This window comes from Ursus americanus, chromosome 20, assembly GCF_024610735.1.
Source record: "Ursus americanus isolate L20-20 chromosome 20, mUrsAme1.1.p, whole genome shotgun sequence".
NCBI lineage: Eukaryota > Metazoa > Chordata > Mammalia > Carnivora > Ursidae > Ursus > Ursus americanus.
The window spans coordinates 37,322,829-37,340,009 of record NC_142146.1 but is presented as its reverse complement, the minus strand read 5'-3'; the positions used below and the strand labels follow the sequence as shown (position 1 = coordinate 37,340,009).

General features: G+C 51.1%; 1 protein-coding gene across 2 annotated transcripts in view; it reads right to left on the bottom strand.

Annotated features, from left to right (window-relative positions):
• Positions 1 to 14,057, bottom strand: part of PXYLP1 (2-phosphoxylose phosphatase 1) — a 68,356-nt gene extending 54,299 nt beyond the window's left edge. For both annotated transcript variants that reach the window (XM_087870235.1, XM_045791885.2), the window contains exon 1: positions 13,944 to 14,057. The gene's annotated coding sequence lies outside the window, so the exon portion shown is untranslated. The remainder of the gene's footprint in view (positions 1 to 13,943) is intronic.
• Positions 14,058 to 17,181: the final 3,124 nt, after the last annotated feature.

Here is a 17,181-nt window from a genome sequence, read left to right as displayed (position 1 = left end):
CCGAGATCCTTCACTGCTCGAACAGCAGAAGCAGCAAGTGCCGAGAGCTGACTCGGCCCAGACCCGAGGCCTTTTGAGGCCTTATCTCAATGCAGCCCCAGGCTGACTTCAAGTTCGGTTCCTTAACTTCCCGCATCCTTTCATTAGTTTGTTTGTTGTGTGGTTTGTCTTCCGTCTTGCTCTGTGTGCTGTGTAAGACGCCAGGTTTAATCCCATGGTGAATGGTTACTGAGTATGGAATCCTGAACCTGCCTTTTAATTGTGATTTAACTTGGCGTCATGATTGAATAAAGCTGACATTGTGGAAAGACACAACTCGTGTGTGCGCCTTTATAGTGTGCTCACGACAGCCTCCAAATTAACAGTGGTCATCTCTATTGTGAACTTTGCAAAATTTACTCATATATTTGATGCTTGTTTTTACAATGTACCATGTACAAATAACAAAAAAGGATTACTAATGACAGCAGAAAATGTGACGTTGTTAAGTCAAAAAAGCAAGCTATGACATAGCAGGTACAGTTTGAGCTCGATTATGTCATAAGGAAGATCTATTACAAAACTGGACTGCATGGTTTGAAACAGGGCTGGGAATGGGACTTTTTACTGTTAGATTCTTTAGAATTTTGAACCTATTGCTATTTTTTTAAGTCATTAAAAGAGACAATTTTTAAAGGAACATCGGAAAGAGAAAATAGACCCTTAATGTTATGAGTGGTTATGACTGAGATTACAAATAATCTTACTTTTCTTTGAAACAAATTGCAAGGGCGAAAGACCGGTCTACAACTCTTTAAGTAGGTGGTGAGATCCTGGAAGACTTCTCTCATTTATAGTTTTCTGTATTTTCCAAACTTTCTTAAACAAACACTTATTATTTTCAAAATTAGAAAAAAAAGAAAGCTGTAGAATTTATTTAAATTATTTTTTAAACAATGCAGTTGATGGGGCAACTGGGTGGCTCAGTAGGTTAAGCGTCTGCCTTCAGCTCAGGTCATGATCCCGGAGTCCTACGATCTGGGTCCCTGTGGTTGGGCTCCCTGCTCAGTGGGGAGGCTGCTTCTCCCTCTTCCTCTGCCCCTTCCCCACTCTGTGCTCTCCATCTCGTGCTCTCTCTTTCTCTCATAAATAAATAAAATCTTTAAAAACAAAACGAAACAAAAATAACCCAACAATGCAGTGAAGCAAGAAGTCACAAGACTTCTTGGGTACGTGGTAAGTTATAAAGAGACGAGTCGTTTTGAAAGAGCACCTCCTTTCAAAACTAATGCAACATGAAACCTGATGTGTAAGAAAGATAAAATCAGAGTTTACTGGGAGAGGCAGGGTGCCCCACTCAGCAGAAGTCCCATCACAGACACAGAAACCAGGACTCCGGGAACACCATTAGGAAATGCACTGCATAGACAGGCATAGACAGGCGGAGGCCGCAGGGGCTAAGGGAGGGGCCAGCATGCTAGCTGGTCAGCGGGGGCTTCAAGGAAGAGGCAGAAACTGTTAAGAGCTACAAGGGCAGGGAGGATATCAGTGGGCACGCCTGATGTGAGCTGGCATTTCAGAGAGGATAAACCAAACAGGCAGAGGCCAAGTCCACCCCACCTTCCACTGTTGACTGATGACAGGTTTTACAACACAGTCACTCATCAGTGAACAGGGTGGAGAGTGACTGGGGCCAGACTAGGTTCCTGCAGGAGGAAGGAGCCACGGAAGGTTCCTGAACACATGCACGACAGGATGAAAGCGTCAACACAGAAACATCACCCTCTTGAGCTGCTGACGGATACACTCCTGCATATTCATCCCACCCTCGAGTTTACAGCAAGGCCCCGGCATCCAAGAAGGCAGACAACCTTGTGGGCCTTGACATCGGGGGGCTTGGGGCTCATCGCTATACAAATGCTAGCTTTTGCCAAGCTTCTGCTGCATTTGGTGAGAATGTCAGCCAGACAGGCTGCGGGCCTACCTCCAGCGCTATCCTGGAAGTCAGCCACATTTCAAGGGCAATGGGGCGGGGACCCCAAGTCACAGCTCATGGTGCTTCCTGGCACTGAGATCCAGGCCTTTTCTTCCGCCACTTCCCAGCAGCAGCACTGCAGGCGGGTTACTTAATGTCTCTGAGCCAGTTTCCTCACCTGTAAATGGTGATTCGATTATTCATTCAACAAATATGTCCTGAGCATCTGCTAGATGCCAAGCACAGTCCTAGAAGCTGGGGATCGGTAGTGACCAAATCAGCCCAAAATTCTTCCCTCGTGGAGCTTATATTCTTGGGGCATGTGAAATCACCCACTTCATGCGGTTGTGGAAGGGATCAGGTACTCTCTGGAAAGCATTTAGCATATTAAGGCTTCTGTACCTAATTCCAAAGTGTGTATGGGTTTTTGCCCCACACCACCCGGCAGTTCTCTGACAATGGCTGGGTGTCTCACAATTCAACTCAATCCCACCCCCCTACCTGGAGATAGCATCAGATTGCACAGGTTAAGGGCTCAGTCCCACACAACTGCCCCGCCCAACCCCCACCACTTCAGAGGCCAATAGCAAATCCAGCTTGTCTCCGGTGCTTCTGACCAACTGGCAGACTGGAGGTTCCAACGCCCCCCTCTTGGGTTCAATTAATTTGTGAGGTGGCCCATGGAACTCAGAGAAACATTTTACTTACTAGATCAGTGGTTTATTATAAAAGGATAGAATGCAGGAATAGCCAGCTGGAAGAGGTGCACAGGGCAAGACACGCATGCGGGAAAGGTCACCTAGCTTTTATGTCCTCTCACGGGGTGCCAGTCTGCAGCATCACCACGGGTTTGCCCTGGAAACCCTTCCAATCCATCCTTCTGTGTTTTCATGGAGGCTTCATTACAGAGGCACTACTGATTAAATCGTTGGCCATTGACAACGGATTCGACCTCCAACCCCTCTCCCCTCCCTGGAGGTCTGCTGATGGGACTGAGAGTTCCAACCTTCTAAAGGCCTGACTGGTTCTCCTGGCAACCAGCCCGCATCCTCAGGTTACCTGGGGGCTCTGAAAAACATCACCTCATTAACATAACAAAAGACATCCATTGGTCCCATCACAGGAAATTCAAAAGGTTGTAGGGGGTCTGTGTCAAGAAACAGGGAGGAACAAATCTGTATTTCTTATAAATCAAATCACAGGTTGTAAGGATCCTCCTTTTCCCATTTTGTTATGCACATTTCCTACAGCCCTTAGCACCAAGAAGGCACTCAGTAAACACCAGGGGACTGGTCTGAGTTTCCTTCTATGGATTGAAATTTCCTTACCTGGAAACAAAGTGCCATCCATTCAGCCATGGGCTTAGACTAGCATGAAGGTTCCTCTCTGCACCCCACCCCCAGCACTGTCAATTCCACTTTAACAAACAGGGCTGGGGACCGAGACAGAAGGAAACCACCCTGGGGCCATTCATCACCGTGAAGGCAGCTGACAGCTCTGGCAAACCCTGGCACAGCCCTCATTCCCTCGGGGAGCTGAGCAAACCTGCGGGCAGTTGAGAGCAGGTCCCTTCCTGGGAAATGTGTTTACATCTTCCTCGCCTGGACGGAAACCCCGCATTTTGGAAACCCCTCATGGAATGCGTGGCAGCACCAGGCCCACAGAGAGGACCTGGCCTCTCCCCAGCAGGCCAGCCCAGGGCAAGGCCAAACCTCACTTGGTGGATTTTAAGGTGCTCATGGGGTGGGCAATAGGCACAGCCAGGCCAGGTTCTGAGCCAAGGGGCCAGAAGAACTGGTATGAGTTGAAAGGAAAAAAAAAAAGAATTGTAAACCAACTTTTGAACCTCATCCTCGGGGCTCCAAGAAAGTGCTTCATCAAAAACCTAGTTGGCACCTATCTTGGTATGTAATGACAGTTTCAACTTTCCTCACCGACTACATGCTAGTGATTTGGTGCCAGCCTCTATTTTTACAGCCTGAGTAATGCCCGGGCAAAGGCCCAGACAAGAATCGGAAACAGAGGGACGGGGCAGGAGAGGTGATAGCACCAGTAATGCGCCCATATCCTATTCAGCCTCCAACAGCAAACCCTGCAGGGCAGAGGCTGGGAGGGCAGCCAAGCCCCCCTCAGATTCCTGCCCACCCTCCCTGATAGCCTCATTGCCTCTTAACGGCCCAGATCCCGAGCTCGCTTGGGGCGAGGACCTTATCTGCCTTGTTCACGGCTGTGTTAAACGAGCGAATGACCACACTACCCTACCCCAAGTCTGGACCCGCTCACCGTTTCCCCTGAGGCCCCATGTGCCCCTTCTCATAACTCAGTGTTCTGTGCCCATTTCACTCTCTTGGCCCAAGTGCCTTCTTGACATGGTCAACTCCTGCTCATCCTTTTGTTTTTGTTTTTTTTTAAGATTTATTTATCTGGGGGCGCCTGGGTGGCACAGCAGTTGGGCGGCTGCCTTCGGCTCAGGGCGTGATCCCGGCATTATGGGATCGAGCCCCACATCAGGCTCCTCCGCTATGAGCCTGCTTCTTCCTCTCCCGCTCCCCCTGCTTGTGTTCCCTCTCTCGCTGGCTGTCTCTATCTCTGTCGAATAAATAAATAAAATCTTTAAAAAAAAAAAAAAGATTTATTTATCTGTCAGAGAGAGAGAGAGAAAGTAAGAGCATGTGCACAAGCAGGGGGAGCGGCAGGCAGAGGGAGAGACAGGCTCTTGAGCAAGGAGCCCAATCCAGGACTCAATCTCAGGACGCTGGGATCATGACCTGAGCCGAAGGTAGATGCTTAACCAACGGAGCCACCCAGGTGTCCCATCTCCTGCTCATCCTTAAATTCAGCTCGAAAGCCAGCTCCTCCTGGAAGCTCTCCCTGACACCCAACACGAGGTGAGCCCCCCCCAATAGTGGGCAACGTGGGCAACCACAGCTTTCCCATAATACTCATCAACACACAGGCTCACGTCAGCCTCCCTGCCTATCCACCCCCAGGGCTAGGTGGACCCCGAGCAGGGTAACCGCAGGTGCTCAGCAGGTGTGTGTGGGAAGAAAGGAAGGGAGGAAAGAAGGGTACCAAGAAAGATGTTGTGGATGGAGAGGCAGCTGTTGCAGAAACCTACAACAAATGGAAAATGAACACTAAAACCCATTAGATCAACGGATCATTCATTAATGTTGACTGAGAAAAAATAGCAGGAAGTGGTTGGGAAAAATATTTCTCCAATCATTGGAGTGGGAAGCAGAGGTCACTCTTCCCTGCATCCTCTCCTCCCTTCCGGATGTGGGCTGGGTGGGGGCTGAAGAGGAAGAAAAACTTTGGAAGGCTTGGTGAGTGGGGGCACGTGACAGGCTCACAGGCCAGGGGCTCTCACAGGCTCAGAGCTCCTCTGGCCTAGGGGTGCTGAGGGCCCTTTCTTCTGGGGGTAATCTTCAACTGCTGAGGGGGATCAATTATGACTCATTCCCATAAAGCTGCTAAGAACATGCCCTGGTCAAGAAAGAGGGATAATGAGGACCTGCTATTGTCCTGCTGGCCCAGTTCCCAAAGGTAGGAACAGAAGCACGGATTTAAGACAGATGATCTGGAAATAAAAGACTATTTTTGGCTAGAGCCTTCTTAGTACAGTATCTCCTTGTAAGACAGACACCCCCACTTGTCCCACAATAGTCATTCCTTCTTCCTTGCTAAGAGAATTATGATTTTGGCGGGGGGGGGGGGAGTGGGGGAGACAGTGTGGCAGAGATTGCCAGCTAATCATGAAACCCAAATCCTCTTCCTCCTAGGCACTGGACCACTGGACTCCTAGTGCACCTAGGCACTGGTTCCCCAGCCTCTCTTGCAGGAGGTGTGGCCATGTGTCTGAGCATCCCCCCCCCCCCCCCGCCCCGCCAATGGAAATGTCAGTAGAATTAACTCACCACCTCCAAGCCTGGCCCATAAAATTCTCCCACACACCAATCCTCCATGCTCCTTTCTCTTCTGATTGATGTAAACAACCATGGCAGTCTTAAGAGCCTGGGTCCCTTAGTGACCTCTTGGAGGAGAACTCCCCACAAATCAGGAACAGCCATTTTGGATTTTGTGTGAGCAAAAAGTAAACGTCTACCATAATTGGGTCATTAAGGCTATTTGCGTTGTCTGTTTAGCAGTGAGCCTACCTAACTATTGGCAGGATTGTGTCCTGCCAGATACTCACATGGCCCTTTAGACTGGGAGTGGTCTGCTAGGTGTTTTGGGGAAAATGTCTGCTTTCCAGGGGCGCCTGGGTGACTTAGTCGGCTAAGCATCTGTCTTTGGCTCAGGTCATAATCCCGGGGTCCTGGGATCAAGCCCTGCATCCTGCTCCCTGCTCAGTGGGGAGCCTGCTTCTCCCTCTCCTCCCCGCTCCTGCTCTCCCTTGTTCTCTCAAACAAATGAATAAAATCTTCTAAAAAATTATATAAAAAATAAATAAAATAAGATAAAATGTCCGCTTTCCTGACAAAAGGTACAGATGTTGCTGGCGCCTCCTTCCTGCCGCAGTCATCTTGCCATCATGAAGGACAGGCCAAGAAAAGAACAGAAGTGTCAGTCCAGACAGACATTAGCTGCTGAAACTAATGCTAGCAACCACCTACCTTCGGACATCTTGTTACATGAGAAACAGAAACCATTATTTGCTTAACCCACTGAAGTAGGGCGTTCTGTTCCTTGCAGTCAGAAGCCAACCTGACTGCTTTGCAGCCACCCATGCATTCATTCACCCAGCCTTCACTGAGGCATATTTCTTGCCAGTCCTTGTGCTAAGGGATGAAGAGCCAGAGACAAGCTGCATGTGGCCCCCTGGCCTCCAGGAGCTCCCGGGCAAGCCGGGGAGACAGGCCCATAAGCAGACAACCCCCACGCAGCAGGAACAGATGCTGTCATGGCACACAGTGTCCCGGGGGAGTGTGAGCACTGAGTGGCGGGCGGGCACTGGGGCAAGGAGTTCCCAACTCCCTTTCTGGCATTCAGCACACAGAGAAAACACTCCTCAAGCTCAAAAGCAAGTGAAAAGAACGAGCTATGCTCAGCCAAGCCAACTGCAATTACTTACTGTACGTTGAGTTGTTAAACACCATCAATTAATGCAGCTGTTCCAAGATAATCAGCCATCATTAAAGCAAGATGCACAAGAGGAGAAAATAAAAAATCATATGCCACTAACTTAGAACTGCTGTAAATGAGATGAACCAAGAACGAAGCAGCCTTGCTGGCATCTTCCTGCCTGCTGATGTTAGTCATCTCCGGAAACACACCTTCTTTCTCAAAAAAGACACAGTAATTTTTCACCTTGAAGACACAGCCAAAACAAAATCAACTGCCTATGCCATGACCTTCAACCAGAAACATCTAAGCTTTGATTTCCAGGTCTGTGTTTCCATTAGGAACTGTGATGGAGACAGACACATTGGCGACGAGAGATGACCCTATCTGGGAAATCAAGAGGCAACCAAGACCAGAAAACTTAGAACACTCTGTTTAACTCAGCTCTGCCTACATACAAATAAATGGTTTTTAAAAAATGAATGACATTATTGCCCTGTCTTTATCTTCCAAGTGTGGGGCAAGTATTAAAAAAAAAAACAAACCCAAAAATACAACAAAACCTCATTTACTTCAAATTCCAGTAGTTTAAAAATGAATAGAAATAAGCAGGCTCCTCATTAACACCGCTATCAGGTTTCCAGTCTGCCTGCCAACTTATTAATATAAGTGCTCCCGCCTAGAGCCAAGGGCGCACCAATCACACTCACACAAGGCAGAGAGGCGCTCACGTTCCTGAGGCAGCAATCCCAGGCTCTCTAGTCCACAGCCCACGGCTAGAGCCCCTCACCAGGCCCTGATGGCAGGGGCTAGTCGGCAGGCTTCCAGTGGGAGTTTCTTTGTAAGACACACAGAGCAAGTGAGGACCTCCCTTCTCCAGAACCGGTTATTAACCCAAGCCTACCAACACAGTTCCCCAGAGATGTTCCAGGTCCAGAAGGTTCTGGCTATGGCAGACACGGGAAGCACGGGAGTCTGGCCTTCTGCCTCTGGCAAGTCCCCCTACCCACCCTTGGGAGCAGCTGTGCCAGTCCTCACTCAGAACTGGGTCCCTTCTGGTACTGCAGGCTTCTAGGGCCTCTAGTCCAAGGCAGTGGCCAGGGCAGTATGCTGTCCACCAGGACCAGGCACAGTGCTGGCAAACCAGGTGAGTAAATACTGAGTTTACGGTCTCTTATCACACTTCCCACAAACAACCTGACGCCAAGAGTTACCGTGAAAACATTAACAACCAGCATGTGTCAGCCGCAGACCAATCGACTGAGTGCCTGCCTTAAACAGCTGGCAAGGCCAAGTCACACCAGTGTGCACCCGCTGAAGAGCATCCGCCCCCCCCTCCTGCCACGGTCAACCCTTTACAGGACTGCCCTAGGCTCTCATGATCACAACAGGTGGCCAAGAGCCAGGTGAATGCCCGGGAAACATCTGTACCACCCTTCATGTCCTTCGCTGTGAACTTAGGTAAAGAGCCCTCTGTTCCAGAGGGACATTCTCCTGTATCTATCAACTCAGTGCAGCTGGTTGACACCAAAAACATATTTTTAGGGAATGAATGAATAGTAATAACAGCTGACATTTTTAAAGCATACCATGTGCTGGGCACCGTTCTAAGTCCTCATCATGGTATCTCACTTCAGCCTTACAATAATAACATCTCAATTTTCCTCCTCCTCCTCCTCCTCAGCTCAATTTTACAGATGAAGAAACTGAGGCACAAAGAGGTTAAGTAACTTGTCCAAGTGTACAAGACCAGTAATGACAGATCCAGGATTCAAAGCTAGCCTGGCTTCAGAGTCGACACTCTTCACTACCATCCTATGCTGAATATACAAACTCAGGTACTCTAGTATTAGGAAGTCATCAGCAGAGAACCTCTGAAATCCACAAACCCTAAGAAATCCTTCCAGGTGGTTTCTGGTGGTGTTAATCATACAGTTTTTGTCTGTTTGACCTGCAGAACATTTTAAAGAAAGCCTACTTTTACCCCTAAGCAGACTACCTATAATTTTCAAATAACTATGTAGCCACATTTGACTATCCAGCAACTGTAGCAGGAATATCTACGTTTAGACAGCATTTCCCCGCTCAAGAGTTCTGAGTTCTAGAAGCCTTTGAAATCCTGGGTGGTCCCCTGTCCCCATCTCTAAGATCCCAAACTTGCTGGAAGAACTGAACGAGATCATGGACTCAGCTGCCCGTTTATATGGTAAGGTCCTACATAAGCATAATGTATGATCATATTAATATATTTTGACGAAATGACCAACAAAAATTACTACACTCATCAGTCTAATTCACCAAAACTCTATACTTGCCTACACTTCTATGGAAGTTCCTATTTATATTGCTGCACATTTTAATAACAATGTTCAAAACTCAATAATTTATTTTTTGTAAGACTGTGTCCCTCCATTATTATTTTTGAGCTTCCAGACATTTCTACTATAATAACGTTCTTCCCCCTTGATCCGCCTGCTTCTTTCATTTGAGAAGCACAGAGTTAACAAGGCAGTACGTGTTTTATTCTGACTTCAGATTCTTTTATATTAGATGACAAAATGAGCAAGCTAGAGCTTCATTTTAGTTTATAATTTAAAAGCTCAAAATGATAAGGCTGCATCTCCGAAGGCCTAATGTTGGGTACCAGATCCAAGAATGAGGCAGGTCTAGGAAAGTAAGCTGTGGTTTTGTTAGCTGGAAAGACACATGTCTCTTTCTAATTGCGGGGTAGGTCAGATAGTATTCAAACTATTTGTAAATTTGGTGTAAATTACGACTCTAACCACAAATGAACAGAGAGGAAGGGAAGGGGGTGTCAAAACCAGGTGCAATAATTTTCACGTTAGTTTGTTTCTTAAAGCTCTGGTTTCCATGCTATCGATTACAGCTCTCTCTAAGGAAATCAGTTATACACAGAGGCACACAGGGGTAAGCACATGACAAAAGGAAGACCCATAATATGGAAACATGAATGTGTACGTTGGGGAAGTGACTGGGCAAATAGAAACAGAATTTTCAAGTTCCTACAGATGTTTGAGTTCCCCAAATTCCCTTCCACCCCAGGGAACCAGCACAGAGGCGGCTCCACTGCTGTGCACAGAGTGGAAGGATGAGACTGGGGACGGAGGGGGGGGGGGGCAAGGCAAGGGAGGGAGGGTATGCGGATGAGCCAGCCAAGAGCACGAGGCAAAGGCGGCCTCCTGGGTGTAGGAACTACTCCGCAAGGTCCCTCCAAGTTCATTTTTCAATCATTTTATCTTTTTAATCGTTGATCTTCCTCCGTGCTCCTGGGACTGTCCTCTCTTCATTACTGACTGAGCCGTTCCTTTCCAAAAACCAGGGGTTTCCCCAACAGAGGCCCAAGAACGTTCAGAGAGCAGCCTGCTAGTTCTGGACGTGGAGGCTCCCAGGCTGGAGTCTGGGGCTCGATCAGATAACCCTGACCCTCCTGCCTTTTGAACTCAGGGCAGACTCTGCGATTCATTCCTACTTCACAGGTGCCTCCTCGTGGCTGCCCTGCAGGTTCTGCAAGGTTGAGGGGCTTCAGTGGGCCCTAATCTATCTGTCAGGCTGCCCAGCCGGTTCAAGAAGGGTCCCCAGAAGGCTGCTTCTGTCAAAAGGCATGCCATCCTACCAGAAGGCAGCTGTTGCCTCTTCTTCAACCCTAAGTGTGGGCACACAGACTCTGCCAGCTGCTTCTCCTTTTCTGCTCCCCTGTGCTCTCCCCTCAGCATCTCAGGTGTGAGGTGACTCCCCAGGGTCAGACCCCAGACCAGGGTCCCTCAAGCCATTTCCAAAGGAGTACAACCCTCCCTGAAAAATTTAAAAGAGCTCTGAACTCTCCCACTTTGCTAAGCCCAGCTCTCAGTTGTTCTTCAAGTCCTCCTAGAAACCAGAACAGCGAGCCCAGCAAACCATATTTCAGGTTACTGTGGGGCTCTCCTTCCTATCTCAGTGACTCTGCTCCTAGTGGTTACCCCTGCACCAGAATGTGGGCACAGGTCCTTATTCACCAACCAAAAGCCTTGACCCAGGGCAAATCGTGGGGCTGAAGTCTACCCCTTTTGTTTTCCCAGAATCCTGGATAGTCTTCCATCCTTTTTCCTACCCACCTTGAGATAGCAGGCACCCCCCCCCCCCCCAGTCTCTGCCTCTCTGTCTCACTCACAAACTGCAGGCATTAATTAAACCTCTTCTAGAAAACAGATTTTCACCAGCTGCAGGAATTCTGGGTAAGAGCCAGACCCGGAGACAGAGACAGCCTGTGTAAGAAAGATAAGGCCATGACAACCCTGAACCCGTGGGCAGTGCAGGTTCCCACATCCAAGTACCATTCTGAATGCCAGCCCTTCCCAGATTCCTGGAAAAAGGTGGCACGAGGCATGCCCACTCCCTCAGCCTCTGGCTGTGTTCTCCAGGGCTGGCCTTTCACAGAGGCAGAAAAGCCAGACTTTGCTCAATCTGTCAGTGGGTCATAGCCACCTCCAACAGACAGAAACATCCTCCTAAAACACCAGCCTCCCTCTCCCACTCCAGAGCTGCAAACCATATTGCCAGAAATGTATAAGAAGCTGTACACCCCTCTCTCCATGGGAAAGTTCTCTGGAGTGGACAGCAGCCACTGGACTGAAGATGGCGGCATATGAAGCAGCCAGCAGGGCTCCACAAATGGCACTCGGTCTCCCTGCGTGCTTCTTCCTATCACAGACAGGGATGAGGGATGCCTGAGGTGGGGGGCTGTGCAGGACTCACTCCCTCAGCCAACAGCCTTAGCTCCCCAGAGTGCCCATCGCTTCCTCACCCCAATTCTAGGATGACGACAACTGATTTCCTTCAGGGAAATTATGGAGTCCCCACGGAGGTTAGAGACACAGCTATGAGAGCCTGACCCATAAACTGAGCTCTCTGCCCCAAATAAACAGGAAAATGAGTTTTTCTCAAAAAAAAAAAAAAGTTTCTGTCCAGTGACATTACATACTGTTAAAAAATTGATGAAGGATAATATTTTGAAGACAGTGCAACACAATGGAAAAACCCAAGTTATGGACTCAGACTAGATTCAAGGCGGGGATCCATTTCTTTCCTAGATAAACACCGAGTACCTATCACTTTGAGGGTGCCAGGCTGGGTGCTGAGGCCCTCCTGGCTTGTGGGGTATCTGACAACCAACAACCCCTCACCCAGCAGTATGGTGAGGACCAAGCAGATGGCCGCAGCAATCTGTGGGCACTCAGAGGGCACCCACTGAGCCCCCATGTGACCTTGGGCTAGTTACTTATTAATTCACTCTTCAAACCTGAAAGAATATTGAGCTAATTACTATTCGGGCCAATCAATAGGGAAAAAAAGGTTACTGATTCTTCAGTTTCACAAATGCTCAGGGTGCTGTGCTTCAGAGGCCAAGTGGCCCATCCTGTCCCTAGTGGCCCAAAGTAGCCTCTCAAGCACGAGTGAGGGTGGGCTGGCCAGGAGCTAATCCCTGAAAGAGAAGTATCCCCTACATGTCCTTCCTCTGAAATAGGCAATTAATTTAAGCCAAGACTTAATGAAAGCCAGGAAAGGGGATGGGGCAGATTCAGCCACTGGCTTCCAGGCTATAACCAATACATCTCCACCTCTCTCTAGGGATCACGAGGCTTTTCAAACCATCTGCTTTAAACTCTCTTCCCACAGATGACCAGACTGAGCATCAACACCTCTAAGGAGAAGGGGCTGTTGCCAAGCCCCGTTTGCAGTCACGTCACGTTTGTAAGGCTGGGCTGGGGACGGTCTGCTTTGCAAAACTCGGGTTCAGTCGGCGGCCCTCCGCAAACAGCAACCAATGTCCCCAAGTTGTGAAGCCCTCTTGGGGCCCCGTGGCCATCCACCTCACGCTTCCCCATTCGCACGCATCTAATTCCACATCTCTCCTGATTATACTTTTTGAAAGCCTACAAAGCATCCTTGCCTTCCCGGGAAGGCACTGGCCACCCAGGCGGTGAGAGCCTCGCTGAACGCCCAGCGGAGCGGGAAAATATGGCTCCACATCCTCCTGCGCCGCTAATCCTTTAACCATCCACAGGTACAACTTGGAAGACCGCTGCTGCCACAACGCAGGCAACCTGCTCTAAGCCAATTCCATTTTTGTGTGTGACAAAGCCGGCTTCTTCAGATCGCGACAGAGGAGCAACAGTAATGCCGTGGGGTCTGAACCACGCAGCCCTAACCTGAGCACCCAGGCATGACAGACCGCGCGCGCAGCGGCCCCTCGACGGGGTCCCCGGACCCCCGCAGGCGCGCGGCGCAGGCAGCTGCGGGGGAAGCCAGCCCCACTCCCGAGAAAGGCCGCGAAGTTGCCGCCGCCTTTCCACCTGGAGACCAGCAGGTTCGGAAGTGCCACGGGATCCCGGATCCTGGGAGCTCGAGTTCGGGGTGGAATTAGGCGCAGGAGTGCGGGGGCCCGGCGGGAGCGGGTTGGAGGGGCGGGGACGCGGTGGAGGAAGGCGGGGCAGGAGAGGCGCGGGGCTGGAGGTGGAGAAGCCAGAGGCAGCGGGGTTGGGGGAGGCGCCCGCCGGGAGGTGAGGGCGAGGGCGCGGGAGAGGGCGCCGGAATCTTCGGCAGTGTTAGAGAGTACTGAGGCTTGGAGACAGGGGGCGGCGGGGCGGAGAGCGGGGTGGCTTGGGGGAGAAAGCGTGAGTCGGGGGCTGGGGTTTGAGGGTTTGGGGAGGGAGCGAGAATGGAGGCGGGAACTCAGGCGCAGGATTCAGAAGCCCCAGCCCCCAGCACTACTCTCCCACCCGAGACTGCCCCATCGTCCCGGCCTCGCTGCGTCCCGAGGACCCCCTCGGGCTTTCAACCCCAGACCCCGTGACGCCTGTCCGCCTCGAGCCTCCACACCGCTCACCCGCAACGGCAACCAGCCCGACGCGGGCCCGCTCCCACTCACCGTCCATGGTCCCGGCCCGGCTCCGCTGCTGCGCGCCCGGTTCGGCGCCGGCCGCCTGCTCAGCCCGGTGCTGGGGGAGGCGAGGGCGGCGCGCACCGACCGCGGGGCTGCAAGGCATGCCGCAGCGCCCCCTGCTGGCCCCGCCCCGCGCCGGGCGCCCTCGAGCTCCGCCCCGGAGGCGGCGATGCGGGGCGGTCCCGCCCGGGAGAAGGGCGCGGAAGGGTTTGCGGGGAGAAAGCTGACCGCGGGAGGCCAAACAGTCCCCAGAGACAGGCCTGCCCGCGGAGTTTCCGGCGTGCCTAAGCCACGGTCACGGGAATCCTGAGAGCACTGGGACCGCGGCCACAGGCGCGCAGGGTCGCCGCGCGCCTCACAAAGCCGGACTTGGGATCAGGACTACGCAATCGCGCGCCTAGGCCAGGGTACACGGACCCGACCCAGGTTCCGGGTCCCAATGAGGGTGTCATTGGGCCGTATGCCCGGCCAGGCGCCCTCCGGGTCCCGGTGCTGGGATGGGCACGCGTGTTTGGGGTCCTCCACCGCCGGGGACTGCTGACGCGTGGACCCAAACTGTCACGATTCTTGCCACTGTGCCCCCGCCCTCGTTCAGCCTTCCTCACGTTTCTCTTCCGGCACCGACCACATCCGGCCCTGTGTGCCAACTGTAGACCTGCTGCTGCTGGGTCTCGGGATGGCCTGCAGGCGCCCTGGGCAGGTCGCGGGCCCCAAGGCCTCTCCCTCACCCCTTGCCAACCCCGACCCCAAGGCTTGCTAGGAGCGGGCCACTGAAGATTCACCCGGCGCTTGTGTTCTGTGCTGTTAGTCAGCCGCTAGGCGTGCGGTTGAACTTGATGTGAGACAGCATTTGTGGGTCATTTCTTTCCGATGTTGGGTTCCAGCTGGGGGGAATTCCTACATGATTTCTCTGTGGGAGATGATTTCACCAACTGCGGACTGTCAGGCTTTTGGTGTCAGTGACACCTGTGTGCCCTAGCACAACTGGCCTTGAACAAAATAGACCCTGCTAAGTGTTTAACTACTCTTCACCTTCGAGAAGCATGTTCTGGAGGAGCTCATCACTTGGCCTCTTCTTTCACTCGTGTATTAATGGCCCCTACACTACAGGACACCCAGATATTTAACTCATGTTTCTGCCTGCTCTCTGGTTTTCTGCTTAGAACTGCTTAGAACTTCCCGCACCAAAGTCTTCTGCTCCCAGCTCCCAACCCCATCTACCCATGTGGCCTCATCATTCCCGCAGTCACCTCGGATGCCTTCCTCCCCTGAAGGCTCAAGGTGCCTCAAACCCTGCTAGCCTGCCCCTCTCACCTCATTCCCGTGATGCCTTGCCCTCCCGAGCTCCTTCCTGCCCTGACTGACACACAACCCCTTCCAGTCATGAAACCGGGGATGTGGATCTCTCACAACAAAATCTTTTCACTGTGCCTGTAGCATCACCCCTGACTCTCTCGCCCAGGTTCTCAGTCTATCCATCGCGCACAGCACTCCTCCTTCTGACCATCCTCCCACTGATTCCAGGCTCCACCCTTTGCCAGGGCTGCCTCCCTCTAACTTACAAGGGTTAGAGCACTTTAGGCTGTAAATGATGGACAATGCAATTCCCACTTCCTTAAACAAACAAACAAAACAATTGGTTGACTTATGCAAATGAAAAGCCTTGGCATGTCTGCTCAGGTCTGGATTTAGTTCCAGAGACTGAAGAATCCAGAGATTCTCCGTCACTCAGCTTTGCTTCCTTCCACGTGACACCCCAGAAGATCCAGACTCATAACCTCAGAGCAACAAATCCAGCAGAGAAATAGCTTCTCTTTGTCAACCATTCTACCAGGACTTGGGTCTACTCTCATCAGCAGGAGTGGGTCACCTGTCCATCTTGTTCTCCCAGCTGCTGTGACCCTGAGGTAGATTGGTTTCCTCTGTCAGCTAACTTCTCATCTCCCACAGGAAACATGTGGGTACTCCTGGATCCCTTCTCTGTCACAGAGGGACTAAAGGTGACTCAGGGAACCCATTGGAAGCCATTTCCCATTAAATATGCCACGCCACCGCTTCACTTTGCCACAGCCCTCCTGTGTTGGCACATGGCATTCTGGGGCAGAGTCCCAAACAGGAAGTGGGCACAGGCTCTCTCTGCTCTCAGCTTTCTCCTTAACCTGCTGGGATTTGTTGTACTATATCCCTTCCTAGGTCAAGGCTTGGCATAGAGGTGGCCTCAGGCCCCTCAGGGAACTTGGGCATCATACTCTCCCTAGACTCATCCTCTCCCTCTCTTTCCTCACGTTGCCTATTCCCTGAGGGTTTCTATGCCGCCTCCCATTCTGGAGGAGGTATCCCCTTCCTCCTCCCTATGGACTTTAGTTCCGAGTAATACCCGTGCTGTCCTGCTTCGAGGACAATAACACCCCATGGCTGAGCTGTAAGGAAGAAGCGGCTATAAGGAAAGGAAAAGAAAAGATTCCTGTGGGAAAAAATATACAGGGAAGTATCTCAAGACCATTATCCCCGTTCGACCTCTTTCCTTTGTGGTTGTTGACAAGGCAGGATGCCTCCCCAGTGGTCATCTGGCCGGCACCTGGGGAGGCTACGCCAGAGACTGTAGCAACAAAGAGGGAAGCAGAATCGAGAGATAGGCCGCTTTCTGGCTTGCCTGAAACCACGACCTGGATTTTTTTCAAGTACATTGTCCAGTAAATTCCCTACAGCCCCCAGACAAAATAGAATTGGTTTTTCTGTCACTTGCAAGCAAGAGAGTCCCGAGTAGGAGCAGCCCACAGCACAGGGCCTGCCACATTGCTTCCTACAAAATAGGAACCCTCATCATCGTTCTTCATCGGAGAGAGGAGCAAGTGATGCCCATCAAAGATGGTAAAACGGAAATGAAAACGTGCAGCGCCGTCCATTCACAACCTTGGTCTCCCCGTCTTTTCCCAGCCTGTTCCTTTGTCCTTTCCACACACATCTTGGCCCCCCAGGGAAACTATTAAAATGCAATGAAAGCTGAACCCATCCATCTTATAAAAACAGTCCCAGGCTCACCCGAGTTATGAATATTCTGGTAGGCAGCTGCCATTTGCTGAATGAATATTCTGGCGACATTTGCTGCCATTTCACACAAGCAATCACTGCCCAGACCAAGAGCAGCGAGGAGCAGCTGCCCATCTTCAATTCAGTTTCAATTCATTAAGCAAAAATGGAACAAATATTTGTACAGCCTTCT